Source organism: Malus sylvestris, chromosome 9, assembly GCF_916048215.2.
Source record: "Malus sylvestris chromosome 9, drMalSylv7.2, whole genome shotgun sequence".
Taxonomy (NCBI): domain Eukaryota; kingdom Viridiplantae; phylum Streptophyta; class Magnoliopsida; order Rosales; family Rosaceae; genus Malus; species Malus sylvestris.
In genome coordinates this window covers 34,892,075-34,903,242 of record NC_062268.1, presented here as the reverse complement: position 1 = coordinate 34,903,242, position 11,168 = coordinate 34,892,075, and positions in this window count along the sequence as shown.

Sequence of the window (11,168 nt, the reverse complement as noted above, 5' to 3'; positions counted from 1 at the left end):
ACGCGTTCCTTTCTCAAAGCAAAAAGAGTTTAAATTGACTTTATATATAAATTATACCTTTTTATATTTAAATAATAATGTACATTGTATAATTACAGTTATAGTCCCTGAATACAATTAGAGGCCTTTGAATTTCTTTGCAAGAGAAGATTTATACGAAAAAGCGACTGCAAATATACAGACATAGGAAATTTGAGGTTTGTAGTTCACCTACACAAATATAGATACAACTGAGTAATGAGAGAGCTTTAGATAATATTATTCAAGTCCACAGGTAATTCTAAACTATAATCATATAATATCTCACAATAAAAATCAATGTGACTAAAAACAAATGATATATATTAATTTTAATGATTTCTCTTATTTTCCCTCTCTTTCTCAGCAACCAAACAGCAATCGAAAATTACCAAAAACTGAAAAGATTGAAGTACCTGGGCAAGTTGGAATGCCTGGGTTGCCATCACCACTTGGTGTAAAAACAATCAGGGTGGGCATCTTCAAGAGCACCTAAACCCTTCATCCACAACCATATGTATAAAAATCAACAAAATAATCCTGTGATTGCATTAATAAGTAGAAAAAAAAAAAAAGCTAAAATTCATAGTTGGGGTGCAAAGAACCTAATTTTCAGCAATCCAGAGTCACAGATCCAAGGCATTCAAGCACACAACAGAGAAGAGAGTATATTTTGAGGCAAAAACCGAGTCTCCACTCCTATTAATCAAACCCTCAACCTTACATGTTTTGAGGGGGAGGAGCACAACTTGATTACAGAAACCAATTTCTATCAATATCTTTTAGTTATATAGAGATTTAATATTTCAAGCATCAATGCATTGAACATTTGGTACTTGATATGAAAATTTGATAATTGAGAAGCATAACTTTTTGTCTTGTCCAACATTTAAGCTATAAATGTTTTGTTATATGCAATTCTGGAAATACACAGATCGGTTTGTTGCTTTGATAATAATATAAAGTTTCAACATATCCAATTCAAATTAGCACATATCCAAATTCCAACTCAATAAACCACATTTCCAAATCCATTCAAACTAAATACCTAATATTCAATCACATATTCAATTCAAACTACATGGCTAATATTCAATAACATGTTCAATCTTTAAGCACATTTACCATAAAAAAGTTGCATCTTTTTCATAGTATTTTTCCAGACTTTAATCACATGAATTTAAGCAACAAAAGAAGGAACCAAAAGAACAAAAAAGTACCTGAAGACATTCAAGGGTCGGAAAACTGGTTGATTTGGATGGCCGGAATCTAAGGTGAGCTGAGCTGAAATGGAGGTGGGGTGGTGAGTTGTGGAGGTGTCTGGGTGTGTGTGTGTGTGCATGCGTGTACGTGTGTGTGTGTGTGTTGAGTAGAACTGGTTTTGTGCTTTATGGTACCTGCGAGCATCATCCCACAGCCAAAAATCAGACAGAACCAACAAAACAATAAACAATAATTTTCAAACAGTGCATAACCTATTGAATCAGAGGGAAAAACTGAAAACTCATACCCTCCTATACACCCCTCTGTCACTCTCTCCTCACTGACCATGCGCACCAACCCATTAATTAACCCCAAAAAATGCACACAGCCATGATTTCTCCCCTCTCTGTCAATCTCTATCTCCCTATCCATCTTTCTCTATAAAATCACAAAACCCCCAAAACCGGAACTAACATACTAAACAATTAGAAAATCTAAGGCACCATTAAAGAATACAATTTAAAAAAAGAACTTATCTTTGGATTTGAGGCATGCAGCTTAAGATCTGGCACACATCACTCTCAGAAGGGTTTGTTGATGGGACCTAGATTGTCTGCCCTCCCCCATCCTATACTCTTCCCATCCCCTCATATTTATGTAGTCACGGTTAAGCCAAGTCAACATTTTATATTCCCATTGCTTTTTGTCTTATTATTTTTATAAAAAAATCAATATAAAATGTTGACGTGGCTTAACCGTGACCACAAAAATAGGAAGGGATGAAAAGGGTATCGGATGGAGAGGATAGACAATCCAAGTCCTTGTTGATGACCCCTACCCCTCCCCCTCGCTCTCCTTACATCACCATTTCTCTCTCTCTGTTTAGACCTTCCTCGAAACCTTAATTGAACGACAACAAATGATACCTACCCAATGACCCCCCATCTCACCCAAAATGGAGAGGACAAAATTGCCCCTCGTAAAAGGGAATTTTAATGAAAAGCTCTTGGTACTGTTCATTTTAATGATGTTGATGCACAAAATCGGTGAGGACTTTGGTACAACAGAAAGTGTTAAATTTGTAACCTTTGCTAGATTGCTCCGGTAACTAGTATGGATAAGTATGTAAATTGATAGAGATAGGGAAGCAAACACAAGATGTACGTGGTTTACTCAGATTGGTTACGTCCACGGAGTAGAAGATTTCTCATTAATTGTGAAGGGTTTACACAAGTACATAGGTTCAAGCTCTCCTTTAATGAGTACAAGTGAATGATTTAGTACAAATGACATTAGAAAATATTGTGAGAGAATGATCTCTATTTATAGAAGAGAGTTTCTAGTTTCATTATGACATTGACACATGTCGTGTTGTGATTGGCTTCTGATGTTGTTTATACCATATTTAGGGCCTTCGTATTTAGACCTCGTATAAATACTCGAGGGACTTAAATATAATTATGTAATAAAGGAAGGGGCAAATATGTAATTAGGGAAGGAGCCCTTATTCTATAAAAGGGCCTCCTCACCCTCACAAAGGGAAAAGCCTTCTCACATCCCCTAAGCTCTAAGCTCTCTCTCCCTCTTCAACAGAGAAATATAATACAATCAGTGTGGACGTAGCCCAAACCTTGGGGTGAACCACGATAACTCTTGTGTCATTTACATTTTATGCAGATTCACGGTCGGATTTACGTTGTTCCAAGACCATCCGGTTTTGTGCATCAACATTTGGCGCCGTCTGTGGGAAACGACACAAAAAGCTATGTCGGTTATCTTTCATTTTTTCATCTCACCACCGTGAAACCTCACCACAATCCCCACCTTGAATCTGCAAAAACTCAACAACCCAAAGCTTTCCCAGAAAAAAAACCCAGGAAACCAGAAAAGCCCATTTCTCTGGGTTGAAAAAATAAAAATAAAAAAAACGACAGAGACAAAAGCAGCTTGATTTGTATCAAACTATAGAAGGCTGTTGAGATGGCATCATCACACTACTTCCATAGGATAGTACAGAGGGAGAGTGAAGTTTGTGCCTTCAAGGGACTCATTGATCGTCATGCCCTTCACAGCCAACAATGGATGCCCCACCGACACTCCTGATCTCCAACTCTCAAACGACCGTCGGCGCCCAGTCGCAGCCTCCCATCGCCACGCCGGTCTTCCACGCGTCCATCTCTCGTCATGGTTTCTCGCAGTGCCGCCTCTGGTACGAACTCGTGGACCGGAGCACCTTGGCCCGACCCGACTCCCTCATCGCCGCCTAGTCCAGGAGCACCTTGGCTCGACCCGACTCTCGCATCGTCCTTCTCTCTCTTCCCTCTAGAAGCCCACCCCACCAGATCAGGATACCCCCCGGTCAACTCCACCAACAGCTTTGCCATTTTCTACGTTTTCTACAAAGCTCATAACCTCCACCGTGAGAAAGATGAGAGAAAGGGATGACCTACGGCTACATAACCCAGTTGTTGAAAGTCTAAAAAACCCACTTCCTGCTGGGTTGAGAGCTTCTTCAACCTTTGTGGGCATTAATGATCTTGGCCGCACAGAGAAAATGGCGCCAAATGTTGATCTGCACGAACGGGGCGAACAAGGAGGAGACAGTGAACCAGACGGCTAAGATCTGTCCAACTGGGAAGATGAAGGCGTCAACGGTCCTGATGCAATTGTTATCGTGCGACTCGATCTCGTTCAGGGACTGCGGATCCACGGCGGTGAGGGAGCAGGGGTTCTCGCTGATTGGGCATTACAAGCCTAGGCTACCATGGGGCGTGACCGTAAATCAGATAGGAGTGCGCAGCTGCAATTGGAGGAAATAGAGAACTTAGTGCCATCTGCACTCTGCAAAGTAAAAGCAAAAGCTAAAAGAGAAAGATTATACTTTTGCTTTTGTCGACGGATGCATGTTCCTTTTTTTTTTTTAAAAGCCAGAGAAAAGCAAATGGGCGATGTCGGAAAGGCTGTCCAAAGCAGCTGTCATTTTAGAGAAAAGAGAAAGTAAAAAAATAAAGCAAAAGCAAGGAATAAACACCCCATCAGAATGATGTAATTTATTTTCTCTTTTAGAGACATCTGTATAAACCCTGTCAGAGGGTAATATGTATAAACCCTGTCAGAGGGTAATATGTATAAACCCCATCAGAGGGTAATAATAATAAAAAATAAATAAATGGGCTGCCATGTTGTGGATGGCGAAGGCCCATAAGCCCAAAATAGCTCCAACCAGGCGATCACAAGTACGCTAAGTACTTAACAATTATTCGGCAATCTGCCACTATTATCACCAACCAGGTGACCAAAAGTACGCCCAGTACTCCACAATTATTTGGCAACCTGCCGCTATTACCACAAACCAGGTGATGAAATGTACAACCCCTACTCTTCTACATGCCACCAACCAGGTGATCAAAAGTACGCCTAGTACTCCAAATTATACATGAGCACTACTCATGTCATTTATACATAAACATTCATGAGCATCACTCATGACAATCATACATAAACATTCATGACCATCATTCATGTCAACATTCATAAACATCACTCATGTTAACATTCATGAGCATCACTCATGACAACATCCATGAGCATCACTCATGTCAATCAGCATAAACATTCATGACCATCATTCATGTCAACATTCATGAGCATCACTCATGTTAACATTCATGAGCATCACTCATGACAACATCCATGAGCATCACTCATGTCAATCAACATAAACATTCATGAGCATCACTCATGTCAATCAACATAAACATTCATGAGCATCACTCATGTCAATCAGCTTCAAAAGTTTCATTTACAAAAGCTCTAGCTTCAAAGCTTCACTTGCAAAGCTTCACCTACAAAGCTTCAGTACAGGGTATACAAATACCGCCTCCGAACAACCGCCACTTCGGCCCATACATGGATTCAATTTGAAGTCTCCAGCCAACAAACTCTATTGACCGAAGACTTGGGGGACTACATTATGTACCATATATTGGGCCTCAACTGGGCCTCATGAAAAATACTTGGGGGACTCTAGCCCATTATTTATGTATTGAGGAGCAAGCCCTTATTCTATAAAAGGGACTCCCTCACCTTCATTAGAGAGCAACGCCACCAGCTGAGCAACCGCCTCGCCGCGAGCATCATTCATAACCCATCACTTATGTATTGAGGAGCGAGCCCTTATTTTATAAAAGGGACTCCCTCACCTTCATTAGAGAGTAACTCCGCCAGCTAAGCAACCGCCTCGCCGCGAACATCACCCTTAACCCATCACTTATGTATTGAGGAGCGAGCCCTTATTCTATAAAAGGGACTCCCTCACCTTCATTAGAGAGCAACGCCGCCAGCTGAGCAGCCGCCTTGCCGCGAGCATCACTCATAACCCATCACTTATGTATTGAGGAATTATCCCTTATTCTATAAAAGGGACTCCCTCACCTTCAAACGCCACAAGCCGAGCCAAACAAGGCAACATAAGCCACAAGCTGAGCAGCCTCGCAACATGTGCTACTTATAGTTGAGCATCATTTCACTTTGAGCACCGCCTCATATCAAGTACCAGTTCAAGACGACATCTAGTTACTTCGGCCCACACATGGACTGAATTTCAAGTCTCCAGCCAAAAGACTCTCTTGACTGAAGACTTGGGGGATTACTGTTTATACCATATTTAGGGCCTTCGTATTTAGACCTCGTATAAATACTCGAGGGACTTAAATATAATTATGTAATAAAGGAATGGGCAAATATGTAATTAGGGAAGGAGCCCTTATTCTATAAAAAGGCCTCCTCACCCTCACAAAGGGAAAAGCCTTCTCACATCCCCTAAGCTCTAAGCTCTCTCTCCCTCTTCAACAGAGAAATATAATACAATCAGTGTGGACGTAGCCCAAACCTTGGGGTGAACCACGATAACTCTTGTGTCATTTACATTTTATGCAGATTCACGGTCGGATTTACGTTGTTCCAAGACCATCCGGTTTTGTGCATCAACAAATGTTGACACGTGTTGCGCTATGATTGGCTTCTAATGTCAACACGTGTCGAGTTGTGATTGGTCTCCTGGTTGGAGGGAAACTCTTCTAGGTCCTTGACAGTATAACGTTGACCGGTGCTCAGTAGTTTCGGGATTGGTCAAGTATAGTACAAACAGTGCTCCTTTAAATTCCCGAGTGAGGGAAGCTCCTTGGTTGGGGACTTGCAAGATCTAAGCTATTGAGTAATCACGAAACTTCTAAGTACCAAAGTGTGGTATCATTTTCACTTACCTTATTTGTCTCATATGTAGATGTGGTATCTTCTCTGGAAGTACTTTTCCTCCATCCAAGGGTGGTATCTTTAACCGATGAAGATGCACAAGGTAATGTATCAATTTCACTTGAAGCTTACTTGTAGTTTCAGGTTTAATCAAGTGCGATACAAACCCTATAGTAGGAGTCCCCCAAGTCACTGAGCTAGGAAATTTGCCGAATGAGGTAACAGACAAGGTAAGCAATCAGACTTCCAAGCAAGCAACCTAGATCGAAAGTTTGACTTCAACTTCCAGTTGATTGTTCTCCTTCTTCTTGTGTCGTAAACAACAACAAGGATAAGGAGAAGCAAATGGAGAAGAGATGATATGAGATACTTTTGCTTTTGAAGAAGTAACTTTCCACAGGCTTATTCTTGAACTGGGCTAGAGGGTTTTCTAGTTTCCTACAAAGTATAAGGTCGACTCAAGAATTTGAGGGTCAAAACAAGTCCATCAAATCTAGAGTACGTTCGACCCTGATGATATGGGATACTTTTGCTGTTGACAAAGTAGTGGATGTATCAGCACATGTTCTGTTACGCTCGTCTCCACATGCTTCCTTGTATCCTTTTCACTTGCCCTATCTGTTCTTCATGCAATGTGGTATCTTCTTTGGAAGCATAAGATGTTGAAGATGAGTACTCGAGAGCAATGCCAGGTAAGTAATCAGGCAAGGGGTTCCAGGTAGTCAATTCCTGACTAGAAGCTTGATTCCAAGTGCTGACTGATTGTTCTCTTTCTCCTTATCTTGCAGGTAAGAATAAGGCCAAAAGAAAAGACAGAGAAAAAGCATGATATAGGATACTCTTGCTTTTAACCTGATGATATGAGATACTCTTGCTTTGGTGTGGCTTATTTATAGAGGTATTATTGGGAGGAAAAGAAGATGAGTATTTCGAGAGACTTTGCTGAGAGTGCCCTCTTGGATGTGAAGAAAAGTTGAGCATTTTTTTTTAATTGCAGGTTTTCCTGGCTGTGGACGATGAAGGTCGACATATATAGGAGTCTCCCTAACAACAAGTAATAGTGTTATTCCTTTACCCTTCTTGGTCATAGCAATGTAGTGGGATGTTGCGTGTTTTAACTTTGTCAGAGCACTTTGAAACAATGGTCTGTGGTATCTGGAAAGCTGATGTTGCGTGTGAAGATTGCAGATAAGCTTTATCCAAGGAAATCTGGCTCTCAAAGTTCGGAGAACGGTGCCTCTTCGGTTTTCGAACAAGCAATCCTGTCGGGGATCTGGCTTTCGAGATTCAGATAACTGTGCCTCTTCAATTTTTGAGAAAGCAATCTTTTTGGGAGTCTGGCTCTCGAGATTCGGAGAGCAGTGTCTCTTCGATTTTTGAGAAAATAATCCTGTTGGGAGTTTGGCTCTCGAGATTCAGAGAGGGTGTCTCTTCAATTTTTGAACCAACGGCCCTGTTGCCCTTTCTTTTATAAGAGCACCAATTGTGTGCAAGAAGTACATTCAGAGAGTTATTGCTTGTAGGAATTTTCCCCTTACTTCAGAGATTTATTGCACCTCATTTCTCCTTCATCATTTCTGAGAATGTCTGGCCCATCCGACCGTCGTTTTGACTTGAACTTTGGTGAAGAGGCAGCCATGCCTTGTGAAGACAACATATGGCGCCCATCATTCTTATCCCTTACTGGTCCTCTTACCGTTGGGGAATCTGTGATAAAGAATGATATGACCGCTGCAGTGGTAGCCAGGAACCTTCTCACTCCCAAAGATAAGAGACTACTTTCCAAACGGTCTGATGAGTTGGCTGTTAAGGATTCTCTGGCTTTCAGTGTTCAGTGTGCAGGTTCTGTGTCTAATATGGCCCAACGTTTATTTGCTCGAACCCGCCAAGTTGAATCATTGGCAGCTAAAGTGATAAGTCTCAAACAAGAGATCAAATGGCTCAATCATGAGAATAAACAGTTGCATAGGCTCGCACATGAATATGCTATAAACATGAAGAGGAAGCTCGACCAGCTGCAAGAATTTGATGGTCAGATTTTATTTGATCATCAGAAGTTTGTGGGTTTATTCCAAAGGCATTTATTGCCTTCGTCTTCTGGGGCTGTACCACGTAATGAAGCTCCAAATGATCAACCTTAGGTGCCTCCTCCTTATGGGGTTCTGCCTAGTACTGAGGCTCCGAATAATCACCCTCTGGTGCCTCTTCTTTCTGGGGCTTTGCCAACTGCTGAGACTTCTTCTGAGCAACCTTTGTGAAAGCTCCCTCTTGTTTGTTTATTTTGATTCATGTATATGTACATATTTGTAACTTATCGAAGATATCAATAAACAAGCTTTGCTTCATTTCAACATATTGTGTTAAATACACCAAGGCCTTCTTCACTAAGTTCTTTAAATTTTTCCTTTTGTTGAAGCTTGCATGTTGAAGCTTTGTGAGTGAAGCATGTAGGTTGAGGTAGTGCTCCTTTAATTTCCCGAATGAGGAAAACTTCTCGTTTGGAGACTTGAAAAATCCAAGTCACTGAGTAGTCGTAAGACTTCCGAGTATCAAGGTGCAGTAGCATATGGTAGGAGTCCCTCAAGTCTCCGGTCGAGGGAGTTGACAAATGAGGTATTTCCTTTTTAAATGGTAGCCCAAAACTCATTCTTCATACATTTGTTATGAAAGTTGTTAGGCCCAAAGAAGAGGAGGCCTAGGCAATTTTTTTTTTTTTTTGAAATTTTTTTTTTCGATTTTTTGAATTTTTGAATTTTCAAATTTTCGAAAAAAAAAATATATATATATATATATATATTAAAGCTTTGTAGGTGAAGCTTTGAGGTTGAAGCTTTGTTGGGCACCATGAATTGATTTTGCTTCACACTATCTTGATCAAGATAGTGTGAAGCTTTTGTAGGTGAAGCTTTGCAGGTGAAGCTTTGAGGTTGAAGCTTTGTTGGGCACCATGAATTGATTTTGCTTCACACTATCTTGATCAAGATAATGTGAAGCTTTTATGTTGAAATTTTGTAGGTGAAGCTTTTGTGGGTGAAGCTTTTGTAGGTGAAGCTTTTTTGGGTCTTGGGTCAAGCTTTTGTGGGTAAAGCTTTTGTAGGTCAAGTTTTTGTATGTCAAGCTTTTATGGGTCAAGCTTTTGTGGGTCAAGCTTTTGTGGGTCAAGCTTTTGTGGGTGAAGCTTTTATACGTGAAACTTTTGTAGGTCAAGCTTTTGTGGGTCAAGCTTTTGTAGGTGAAGCTTTGGAGTTGAAGCTTTTGTGTTGAAGCTTTTGTGTTGAAGCTTTTGTGGGTGAAGCTTTGGAGTTGAAGCTTTGTAGATGAAGCTTTGGAGTTGAAGCTTTTGTTGGGTACCATGAATTGATTTGCTTCACACTATCTTGATCAAGATAGTGTGAACCTTTTGAGAATTTGTAGTTGTCCTCCATTGATGAAGCTTTTGTGGGTGAAGCTTTTGTGTTGAAGCTTTTGTAGGTGAAGCTTTGGAGTTGAAGCTTTGTAGATGAAGCTTTAGAGTTGAAGATTTTATTGGGTACCATGAATTGATTTGCTTCACACTATCTTGATCAAGATAGTGTGAAGCTTTTGAGAATTTGTAATTGTCCTCCATTGATGAAGCCTTTCTTGGTGAAGCTTTGGAGTTGAAGCTTTTGTTGGTGAAGCTTTTATGGGTGAAGCTTTTGTGTTAAAGCTTTGAACCCGAGTGTTTCATTGCTAGGAATGTAAGAGGATTAGGACCGAGTTGTCTAAATCACCTCTTTATTGAATTCATGTCAAATAGTCTTCGTTACATAGGATGTTGAACGGCTGAAGCTTAACACTTGTACAATGTGAGTTTACTTGTAATAGTACTTCAAATGATCAGCGTTCCATGGATGGCCAAGGGTCTTGCCATCGGAGCTTCTAAACTTGTAGGAGTCAGGGCGACTGATGCCAACAACTTCAAACTTTCCATCCCAGTTTGGACTAAGTGTTCATTCACTTGAGACTCTGTCGCAGAGTAATCTTTTCTTCAATACCCAGTCCTTCACTTTGAAAGAACGAGGTTTGACCCTTGAGTCATAGTAGTTGGAGATGCACTGCTTGTACGCGACATTCCTCAAGTGAGCCTAGTTTCTGTGTTCCTCGACTAGATCTAAGTTAAGGGTAAGTTGTTTGTCATTTTTGCTTTGCACGTAGTTCTGGACTCGAAACGTTGCTTGCTCAAGCTCAACTAGGACAACTGCCTCTGTACCAAAGGCAAGTGAGAATAGGGTTTCTCTTGTTGATGTCCGATACGAAGTGCGGTATGACTAAAGAACTTGGGGTACAAATTCTGGCCAACAACCTTTAGCTTTATCCAAGCTGGTTTTCAAAGTTCGCTTGATTATTTTGTTGATGGCTTCAACTTGTTCATTAGACTGGGGATGAGTTGGGGAGGCAAAACATAAGTTGATGTTGAACTTAAAGTAGAACATCCTGAACTTATTGTTGTCGAACTGTCGCCCATTGTCAGTGACTATCGCATTGGGAATGCCGAATCTGCAAAGGATGTTCTTCTATATGAAGTCTTCTATTTTTACCTCAATAATGGTTGCTAAGGGTTCTACTTCGACCCACTTTGTGAAGTAGTCAACTGCAACGATTGCATAGCGAACCTTGCCCTTCCCTACAGGCATTGAGCCGATCAAATCAAGTCCTTATTGGGCGAAGGGCCA